We start from the raw sequence: 12059 nt of genomic DNA on the forward strand, positions 1-12059 counted from the left end.
GGTCACGGTCATATACAGGCTACAAAATTCTTGTGAAAAATATGTAAATTGTAGAAAATAATGAAATAATGAAAATAAAATTAATGGAATGTATCGATTTTTGGCCAACGAATCTCCTATCAGAGGAAATTGACGAATTTCTATCTGGAAATAGCGGTGTAGCCAGAAAATATACGTCAATTCAAAATATTCCTCAAAATTAACCCACTTCGCGTTTTCCCGTCAGAATTTAATTCGCAGAACCGGCAAAAGGCTACTAATTCATTTAAAATTATTTTCATGCACCGATGAATCCCGAAATCGGGCAACATGACAAAGAATTGGGTTATGAAATCTGCTCGTTGCTGGAATAGAATCCGAGGCGCCGTTGTACAGATTTCGTCTGAAAAGTTTGTCGAATATATTACCGCAAGGATAACGGTATTGAGTAGAGTCGAGGTGTATGCGAAAGGGTTGTGTAAAAACATAAGCAAGAATGTCAAAAGATTTCCTGTAAACAGGCGTTAAATTATGCAGAAGAGATTGACGACGGTAATTTTATCAAGATATCAGACGCATATATTACGAATTTGATAGATCGAATGCGAGCGCGGATCAACCTACAAATCACTTCACCATACCAAACTCTTTCATTCAGTGCTTCTGAAGTCCAAACTGCCGTGGACTGCAGCTGTAAAAACGAAGGGTTAAAGGACTTGTTTCACTTATTTACTGTACACACTTAGCCGAATACATTCCAGTCGCCTTTTACTTAACCGGGTTGGGTCAGGTCAGGTCGATATCAGAGACTCGTCCCCGTGGCGTGCAACTATTTTAGCAATTACCACCCGCCCTGCATACACCCTTAACCGCGTTCTGCAGTGTGTGTTAACGGGGTTCGTGACGGGCAAAAACGTGGCAAGCACTTTGTTGCCAGTCCAACTTGCTGTTCAATTATTCAGATAGGGGACGAGGTTTGCAGCGATAGTTTTCCTTGAAATCTTGGTCCGCGACTTTCTTCCCCATCCGGTCCGCGGCTCGAAATTCACGATTTCCGCAGCTGGATTAATCCATTTGCCAGAGAAATAAATATTTTGCGGCCTGGATTTCACGTGCTGCATCACGCATTCACACCTGTATGTTATGTACGGATATTGCGAAACGGATATGTGTATACACAGAAGGGGAGAGAAAATGGTCGGATGGGAGACGCGGCGGCGTGGCGTCTGCGTGGAATTCCTTTTCACTTTGCATCCCTTAGGAAGTCGCCCGTGTTACGGGCAACGGGGAAATGTGAGTAGAGTGAAATAGGTAACGTCGGGCGAAATATCCATCCTCGAATGGGTTGCGAGGGGCCGCCGGGCAGCATTTCTGAACGTTCGGAAGCGACGTTTACAAATGATTTTCAACCGAAATGAAATTCTCCCTTGCGGGTTGTTATTATCGCCTTAACTCTTGCCGCGCACCTTGCATACATCCCTCCTTCACTTCGTTACAGCCCGTTACGGAAATCCAGCGGATACACCGGCTGATCCGTGGGTAATAAAAGTCGAGAAAAAATCAGGTAGGTGGATATCACTCCGCGTCGCGACAACCATTAATCAAAACCCTATAATCGGCCGAAAGCTGAGGCAATTCAATTATCTTAGTACCGTGTATTTCGCGGTCGGACAAAAATAAAGTCAAGCTCGTATTACGCGAGGGGCTTCAAGCTTTCACGACACCTCGTACCTGCAGACACTTCGACTTAAGTTACTCTAAGACCCGCGCGTTGAGCTCGGTTCTTTCATAAAATTATGATAATTCATCGCGTCGACTTGCCAAAATCGACGAAAATTTTTCACGCTGTTACTTTTACCAAAACTTTTATCAAAACCCATGGCCAAGCTTCTCGCGGCCATTTCCTCGTCGTTGAACTTAACAATCGACCGAAACCCGAGCCTAACTTGGTTCTCACCTTCTGATACTCCTCACCAACTTTTGCTGATGGTTGGATATTCCAACACCTGTAGACAACCCTTAGTTTAGTCGTCTTGTTAGGACGTCGCTGACATTTTGCAACGCGATATCCCTAACGGACGTGGAACCGACTCTCAATGGCCAAAGTGAGTGCTGCTTGACACGGAAGTCTGAGGTTAGCTACGCTATTTTGGAGGAAACTCAAATTTCTCCGATCGTTCCGTGTCGTGACCTGATCACTCGTTATACGACGCACCTTGCCAGTGATTGACGCATTTTTACAAATGGATTACAAAGAGCTTGGTTATCTTTTTTGTAACACTGCAGGCACACATAGACGAAAATCAATTTTTCATTCTTACGTCTCGGTTTACCTGCCGAGTTACTCGAGTCTGTAGGTACAATTGAGATTCGGGCACTGCAAACACGAAATGGTAGAGCTACTCCGTCTCACAATGCGGCTGATAACGCAGAGGAAATTGAGCTTGAATGCTTGACGACTAGATCAACATTAAACAATGCATGATTCAATCTTCCTGCAGACGTTTGCTCAGCTCAATCGAGGATCAGGAAATCAGGTGATCTTCGAGGAATCGCAGGCTGAGTAAGATTGGCTTGTAGAAAAACCTGAAACCTTTCGCACCGCTTTGATTTCCCAAACGAACTCTTGGCAGTACCTACGTCCCTACGTCAGTATGAAAAAGACTATGTTTCTGAATCGTTGAAATTTTTAGCTAAATATGGAACACTCTGCGTAGAGGATAAATTGAAATTGTTTGTAATATCCCCATCGAAGAAAGCTTCCGCAACTACGTTCGAACACTTATGCTTTAATAACCGCGTCCTGAAACGGAGGGGAAAAGACTTGATCTATCGCTTGCAATTAGAGGTCAACACGTGCTTGAGTCCAATTACGCGGTGTACAGGAAACGTAATTTCGATAGTTACCGCAATCTGAGCGGAGAATCGCGCACACGGCATGCCATGCGATGCGGCCTGGCTCGGCTCGAGTTCCCAAGTAGCTTCTGTGGTCGTCAGCACCAGGCGAACTCGCGTCACCGTCAGGCCTCGGCGTAAAGCCGTCGACGTAAGGCTGCTGCAATAGGCACACGCCTCAGGCTCCAGGGGTATCGATTACCGCCGACAAAAGCATCACGCTTTGAAAACAACATTTTCATACTTGGCGAAAGTCGTCGCAGAAATAGGAATCGCCGTGTCGAGTTGGATCGTTTCGAACTTCGAAACACACTCCGTGCTGTGATCCCAAGAACAAGGTTGTGCCGTCATCTCATTCTCGCCAAGTTCTTTTAGGCCTCTCGGCGCGTTACTGCCGGGCAATAGAGATTGAAAACCGAACGAGAAGTGATTGAGAATGTCGAATAACGACGATCGCGAACGGATTGCAAAATTCATTGGCACCGACATCTGATTGGAAGACGCTTATGTCGATGGTTCCGCAATCTCTGCGAAATTGGCATCTGCGTCGAGCACTGGATACAAGTTTAATACGAAACCTGCAGCTGCTTTCTCGCAGAGAAATTTCCGCCTCATTTGCACTGGACATACTCCAAGATTTTCATTCATTGCGGCAAACGATTAGGCACAGCGTAGCTTCTTGACTCGCCGGAAGTGTAGAGAAGAAAGTGAAAGAAATTCAGTAAAAAACATAGGAACACCTCTCAGCGATTTGGATCGCTTTCTATGCTCGTCACGCAACATTGTGGTCGGATTGGGTCGGGTCAGTTCAAGCTTAATTCCACACCACGTGAAGTTATAAATTATTTTACAACTTCTTTGCAGTGTGCCGCGAAGCGATCACGATAGCTTTAGAAAAGCATAAATGTCCCTCGAGCTTCTCGTAATCATTTTGCTCTTTTTGCTCATTAAGCAGAAGACTGAAAAGCACGCCGTACTGTCCAACTCGCAATAATCCCTTATAATAAGTAGATTTAACGACAGTAACAACATTCGTAAAAAGCCTGCGAGAGCTTATGAACTGCCTTTCTGCCATCACGAGCCGGCTCGACCCCAACTTGCTAAAACTCCACGGCAAAGCTGCTCGTGCTGAATGCGTATCGTGATAAAAGGCTCGACGCAGTCGTAATATCAAGAATTTCTGATGCACGGTACATTGCCGAATCATAGACGAGTGCGTGCGGCACTTTGCACCCCCAAATAGAAAATGGAAGGCATGATCAGGCCCGAGGCTCCGTCTTACGCTCAGTACTTAAAGTGGTGCGAAATGGGCTTAGCGTTGAGCGTCTGAAACGGCGGTGAAAGAGCCAAAGCGAGCGGTATCGTGACCGGGATGTTTTTTGCCACGCGCGTGTGTGTGTGTAGATTTTCTGATCCGCCCTTTGGAGTGAGACGTGCGATGCTGCGTTGATCTACGTTGGGTAAGAGGATTTCACATCGAAATGCGCTTCGCCGGATAGAACGCGGAACCATTTTATCAGCACCGTGACTAACACCAGGGAGGCCTCCTCAGTGGTCCCTTTGGAACGGTCCCAGCCGACAATATTCGAATATAAGCCGCGATCAGGAGTCTCTTCACCCTCCGTGCTCCCTTCATCCTCTGGCTTCACGGCCATGCCACGAAAGCGCTCCGGTATACCCTTTATTACTTCGAGGCTAAGCGGTTTGGCGTAAACTCTGAACTCCTAAAGTACGACTAAAGCTTCTGTCGAGTTCAGGCCAGTCTCGAGTCTCCGGTATCATCGAGGTCTCTGCTTAGTCAATATTCGAAATTGTCGGTACAATTACATGGCCGTATTAATGTGGCAACTCCGTAGAGAGAAGAAGAAACTGCCACTGTTTTGGGAAACTTGGCAGTATCAAAGTTTGATGCTCTGTCTTCCAGTTCACGATCCATCCTTTCGCCACGTCCAGTTATCGAGATATGGAACTAATCCTTTCCCAGAGGCAATTGAAAAACCATAAAGTAGACCAAGATATCACGATCCTGTGAAACACGTATTTCTGAGTACCGCCAACACGTTTCGCAACGTTTCACTCGTTAGGTGGTCTAACCATCACGAGGCTCTTGAATCGATTCCAGCGTATGGATTAATAAAGTTTTAATCATCATCGTCAGGAATTAAAAAGAAAAACGGGACTTGAGCGAGTGCACATAAATCATTTGACCGAAGAGAGGCGGCCTTCCGTGGTAACTTTGATCGTTACGAATTTTGCAATTTGAGAAATGCCGATGATCGTTAAAAGTTGCGTAGTGCCTCGTTAATAATTCACACGCCTCGTTGGTTCCCAAGTTCACTGCATCGGGACGCATACACATAGGTACCCTTATAGCTACGGCCTGGGTTCGATCACGCGAGCCGAGGCGTACTTCCGAAGTGCAATTAGCCGATGGAGACGTGCGGGCGGGAGCCTTATCATCGCTCGAATTCTGTACCCCTAAGTCACACAGTGTACCTGTGAGATTATCATATTTACGTCCAGCGGAACGTTAGCACCTGCGACCCGAGACGCGTTTGTTACAACCACAAGCCCCGGTTCTCGTTTATACGCTACCGGCGTTGATCAAGTTCGATATTATGCAAATTACCGCTTTGTTTATGTCCCTGTAACAGGGCAAGTGTTTACTGACTCACGCTTCAACCCCAAAGCACCCTTATTACTGCGGCCTACGACACGGTCCGTTCAAACCTTGACTTCCAGATTGCGATCGCGGCTATACGGTTATCAAGTTAGAATTTTGTCTCTCAGCTTCTGGCACTCGGGGAAATTTGATTCATGAATAATTTACTAGAGTGATGTACGATCAAACAATCACGTACCATTCGTGATCTACAAACATTCTATTTGATATTATTACACGGCAGAGACTGTATTAACCTGCGATAAATAATGCAATACTGATCGGTATGATTCTTGAGGGTCTTTGAATTGATTATCGTAATGGGATGTTACAGGTAGTTTCAACTGCTTGGGCGAGTGATATATTATTCGTTTCGTTATATGTACTTAAAATACAGCGGTAGATTAAAAAATCAAAAATTTTCTCTCATACATATATCATTACATGCGAATTTTATCACAGTACACTTTAAATTCAAAGCCGTAGTACATGGTTTGTCTATTTAATTGAGACTATGCTGAATTTTTATCGCCTACATTGTACGTTTATAAAGCTTTTTTTTTCCAGAATCGTAATTTTGCGGTTTTCGAGAAGCAATCAGATTATAATCGATACAAGAGGTCGATTTCGGTTCGTATTTAATCCTCGATTACAGCTTTTCATACGGGATTTGGATCATTTTATACAACCGATGCATATGCCCGTTATCCTGTTATACCTCTGGCAGGATTTATAAACTGTCACAGTAGCCATGGATGAGAGCTTGTCATTTCCATTGATAAAAGCCTCGGGCAAAACTACAGAATTCAAATGCCTACGAAGGGGTAACATGTTCCACGTGAAATGCATTCAGGGTCACATATCATTCCCCGCCGATTAAATACGTATGTGCAAATTACATACCCACAGCTGTGTATGGATTTACATAAAACGCGAGGTCCGCGCTGCACGTATATCCAATATCGTCGATACGTAGATATCGACACGTACCGCAGGTATACTCGGTCGCTAGGATTCACTTCCCCGTCGTTGTAATAGGAAGGGTAGGCACTCGGTAGGGCGAATACGCGGTAGGAATTCAAGACGCCGTGTAACCGAGCCGATTCGATTGCGGTAATGGATTTTGGCAACTGTGGCGCGGGTAAATCGAGCTGCAGGGTGCAGCTGCAGGGTGACTTAAAATCGACGAGAGAGCGTTAACCCGGGTGAAATTTAACCCCGCACCCCTGCAGCTCGAGTCGCAATTTTCGCACCTCCGAGCCGTCTGCATGATGTATATGCTTTCCAATATCTGAATTCTACACCCCCGCGGCGCATCCGACGCGGATTCTGAATTCCGAATTTCGCATTCCGAACGGATGGGCTTCGTTCTCTGAACGTAAACATTTACTGCCGCCCGGATACCCGCTATTTTATCGTTCACACCTTTCTACACTGTACCTACCTACAATTTTTATCGGCGCGTCCCAAACGAACGAGCGCTCACCTCGTCCGCATTTTCTAACCACGTGGCCAGAACCGCGACGCAATTTTTTCGCTCCTTTTTGTGGTTTTATCAAATTCTTTCATCCCTGGCGTGTTGTTATTTTGTCAATGCAGTTACGTCACAACTCTGCAGTCCTCTTTCTCTGTAACTTTTAAACGGGGTTAAAATCGTCGACGAAGGGCTGCTCGCTATTTAAAATTTCTATTTTAATATAGGCAGAGAACCCCGCCAACAATAATTGAGGTATTAAAAAGTTGGTTCTCTTTGAACTGTTATTCGTATTCCCAGATTTAGTTTCCGTTCAACGTGTCATCGTACCTAAGAAATAGTTAGCCGTGTCGATATTAATATTCAAGGTGACTAATATTCGGAAGAACAATAAATTGAACTTCAAACGTATGTGTTATTGTATCGCTAATTTTTGTCAATTTATTTCTAAGTTTGAAAAAATGATGTGATAAAAAAAGTACCAGAGTTAAATGTCAGCTGATATATTTGGCACGAAGTGAATTTTCATTAATATCTCATGCTTCTGCAATAATCCGACAAATCAGTGGAATTCCGTCGTAAAGTATCAAGAAACACCCAAGTTTTCATGTTTAAAAAAAACTTGTCGGGCGTACCCGATCGGCAATTCGCCTCCGTGTAGAATTATGTTGTAAGAGGTATAATACCTGCGATCTCGTGTCGTTCCGAAGTTTTTTGATTCGAATAAAACTTTTGCAATATTACGCCCAGTTCGGTCGCTGAAAGTCGATACGGACTTTTCACAATTCGTGTAACACAGGTATAATAATCCTACCGCGTCGATATATCTTTTTTTTTCTTTTTTTTTCTTTTGTTTTCCACAGGCGATACGCAAATTGCGTGCCGCGGTGCAATAGTAGTAAATCGTTCGATTTCCTGTTCTCGTTTTTGCATCGGCAAGAATCTCATGCCTTGTGATGCGACCACTTGCGCCATCCCGCCACTGACAATGAGACGTGCAGCTGCAGTCGAGCTTCAATTTATTTATCTATTCAATTTTATACCAGCGTGCATTTGATAATTGGTTTTGCTTTCACTCAGGCTCGTTCACCTGCGCTAACGAACCTCCGATAAATACCTATAATTGGCATTGAGCCGAACAATTCACGCTGCAGTTTCACCAGACCAGAGAATTATTTTTTTATTTTCAGAGTGTACGTGTTTTTATCCCGCGTGCAGACACACGACGTGATTCCTGTGTATAGTAATTACTCGTCCTCTTTAAAAATAAAAGAGTCGACAAAAAATAATACGCCGATTCTTTCTCTCCGTTCAATGCATCTTTTTTTCTCTCCTACTCCAGCTCTTCGCTCGTTTATTCCGCATCCCTGGTAGCATTCGTGCTATCATCTCGATGATTTCCAGCGAACTTTTCTTTCGTGGATCAACCTCGACCCTTCTGTGTACATGTCTATGCATTTTACACGTCAGCCATCATGTTTTTATGTTAGCTTTGTTAGGTTTGAATGCATCCCAGCCATGCCACGGGCTTTGTCAAGGCTGAACGGCCAGTATTGAAACTATTATGCGAAAAGCGATCTCTTTCTGTCAGTTTCATTCGTTCAGTTTTACCTCCGGAATTTTTACTTCTGTAACCTTTATCGTATTTCAATCCTTTTTTCAAGCTCTTGTTCAAAGAACGCGGACGGAATGCGCGAGAATATTTGGTTCTCTTCCGTTTCACGAAATTACAACGTAATTTTGAATTTACTACTACACAAACGCCATTTCGTTCGTAATTTCCGAAAAAATGTGCGTCAAGTTCAACTGACACGTTGGTGATATACAGTTCAGAAATTTTTTACTTCAAATGCGAATTTCGTTAAACTTGAAGAACAATTTTCCAGCTCACTAAAAATGCGATTTTCCATCAAATTTACCGAAATTTTCCAACAACATTTAGCGAACATTTATATTTCACAGTTAATTTACCTCTTTCAATAGATTCTAAATGAATGTTCTGATTAAAGTTTTGCCAGTCTATGATTCGACGTTATTTATTGACGGTATGAAACATACATAGCCGGGTGTCACCGCGTTATAAGCAAGATGAATGACGCGTTTTTGGATCTCAATGGAAACGTCTATTAGATATATTTTCTATTCATTCAATATAACATTATAAAGGTTCGTTGGAATAAAGGAGAAAATCCTCCATGTTTCGGAAACAAATCCCTCAGTTGATTTATGCATTCGGTAACACGTGTTGTCATTCGATCGATCTTCTCCTACAAATTCAATCCCGGGCAATAATTTTTCACGTCTCATTAAGCTCGCCACCATTTTAATGCCGGGTACAGTTGCGAAGCTTGAAAATGAACACGTTACACGTAGATAACTCGATGTGGATTACGATGATTCGATGATTAATGAACGATTTTTCAGAGCTTTGAAACCGTGTCGATTTTCAAAATGAAACACAGTTTTCTCACCCGTTTCCTCCCTTTCTCCCACTCCCAATTCCACGACATAATATTACACGCATATCCAGGGTTCATAGATGAAGCTCAGAATCGACTCTCTCACGGCCGAATCGACCTTTACCGCATGTTCCCTGACAGGCCTGGCACCCTGACCGTAATTATAAAACGTTAAACCACCCTTGGGAGACGATCGTTTAGCGAGTGGACGAAGCCGCACATCCCTTGTGGAGGCCTCGAAACTTCTCTAACAGGTATATGATGCGGGGTAATCCGCTTTTAACACTGCCGGCTGCTAACTTGTTTTGTTTTACGCGGTAAAAGGCGTGTTATATAGGCGAGTAGAATGTACATAGTTGAAGGTAATTTCGTAACTACGATATTTCAGAACTTCCTTAGTTCTACATTCATTTCTAACTCGAGTTAGAAAAGCATTTATGTATATATTAAGGTGGTATTTTTAAAACTTTTATTTTCTACTTACGTAACCTTCGAATAGTTAGTTTTTAACCTCAAACAAAGTCTTGTGAAACCGGAACCCGGTATCGAAATTCTAAAAGGTGCTTCATCCATTTCGAATTTTTCAAACACTCTAATCGAAATATTTCGAAAACTATACAAGTTGAGAAGCTCTTCATGGTTTCATTGAATAGACAATAAAATTTTATATAAAAAAAGTCGACACTACTATACACCTATAAAATGTTGATCTTGTATTCGATACAAACGTTAAAAACTAACTTGTCGAAGGGTACGTAAGAAGGGGAAAAAAGTATTACTAAAAACCACCCTAATACATATATATGGCAGCAAATTCATGGAAGCATAAAAATTTGGACGCGTTTCAATTGTACCAAAAAGATACGCCCCCGCAACCCTCTGGACTCAATCGAATTATCATTTAACGGTCAATGGTGGGTTTTCCAGAAACTCTTCTCAAGTCATTTGCCCAGGTTATTCAGAGCGTCGCTCCCAGGAAGGTCGGTCAATTCTTTATCGGCACTGCTTTGTTCGGAATTTTATTTAAATGAGTCGTGAAACGTGTCTCTTGCGGCGCTTCGTTACCAGATAGTAAAAAAGAAGAATGGAAAACCGCCACCCTCTCGTCAACTCTTGTTTTTCCTTCTCGGATCGTCGTAAACACAAATAACATTGCCGACTCAGTCAGGGATGAAGGGAGAGGGTGAAATTCAGGGGAAAAAAACAACGTACCCAAGCGGGAAGAAGAGGCGAAGGGGGTGAAAAGAAAGGGGATTCTTCTCTAAGTTAGCCACGCTGAGTAATCTTACGGCAGAAATAACTTGGCAGGTAATTCGTCGTTCAGTGTCTACCCATTGTTTTGTCATCCGGCCGGTCAAGAACGTTTCGTCTGGAAAAACGGGAGTTTCACGATCTCTTCAAAATTTCATCGGCATTAATCTTTGCCGTATGCATATGCACATACAATAAAATGGTTCTTTAATTTTTCGATTCTCGTCAGATTAACCGCCTCGTTACCAATTTTTCGTTTTGCATGTTCACAAATGATCAAATTTCAACTATAAACGTTTTACAATTTTCATCACGATTATTGCGGCATTTCGCGTGAACGCATCGCGAAGATAGAACGTATTGCCCGGTTTTCAAACTCATCACCCAAGTATAAGTAGGCGATTTGGGGTGAGAATTAGATAATCCTCGTTATTGTTATTGTTGTATATCTCGCTCAATACATCGGCCAATGAGATTACGCTAAACAGCTCCGAAATCCTTAATCCTGTACCGGGAGGACCCGCGGCGAACGGATGCACTTAGTCTATACACCCGCCTACTTGAGCCAAATGCTAATTAAGTAGGTAGAAGGTGGTCGGAAGGTAAGCATCGGAGGTCTGTAATCCGTTTACTTAGACTATATCGATCCTCATAACGAGGGTGTGAAACCCCGAGGAACACTCACCGGCTTATCGTTCCCCCACCTTTTCACTTTCGGGGGGTTGGAATTCACTGCGATATCCGTCGAATGCAGAACGGCGTCAGATGACGAAGGTCGCAAATTAATTTTAATTACAATTCAGAGAGGGCTCTGATCAGTGGAAAGAAAGCTGATCCGGAAACGAGTCTCTCTAGCTAACGCGAATCGCTGGCAACCGGAAACCCGGACTCGATGGGCGGCTTCCGGCTTCGCATTGCCAAACCGCGCGAATTCCTCCGTCATCAAGTCTCGCGACTTGTATAATTGCTGCGATTACGCGTCGTTTTCGACGCTAATCAAGTTTTCTCTAATTACGACGACGTCCGAGTGCGTCGACGACCCCCGACGGAGGAGCGGCGGTCGCCTAGCGATTTCGGTTATACAATGGACGCTTGATGTAGGTAAATTACCCTCGCAGCGTAGCTACAAGCTACGGCCTAACAACCCTGTCGAGAGAAAAGCGAGCGATGCGGAACGGTTTCAAATTTCAAACGATCCCTCATACAGCCTGCTTTTCTGCCTAATTGAGCAGCCTTCCGAAACGCGCTGCAAGCTCTTCTGACGCCGTCTTTTTCATCACGGAATTTCTTCAGACTGTGCTACCGTATGACTCTGGATATACAGGGTGATTCAGTACCA

At 43.7% G+C, this 12059-nt stretch overlaps 1 protein-coding gene across 1 annotated transcript in view; it reads left to right on the forward strand.

Annotated features, from left to right (window-relative positions):
* The window catches only part of LOC124300184 (protein O-mannosyl-transferase TMTC2), a 168218-nt gene that overhangs the window by 110201 nt on the left and 45958 nt on the right, over window positions 1-12059 (forward strand). The gene's annotated exons all lie outside the window — the stretch shown is intronic.

Source organism: Neodiprion virginianus, chromosome 3 (genome assembly GCF_021901495.1).
Source record: "Neodiprion virginianus isolate iyNeoVirg1 chromosome 3, iyNeoVirg1.1, whole genome shotgun sequence".
In the NCBI taxonomy this organism is placed as follows: domain Eukaryota; kingdom Metazoa; phylum Arthropoda; class Insecta; order Hymenoptera; family Diprionidae; genus Neodiprion; species Neodiprion virginianus.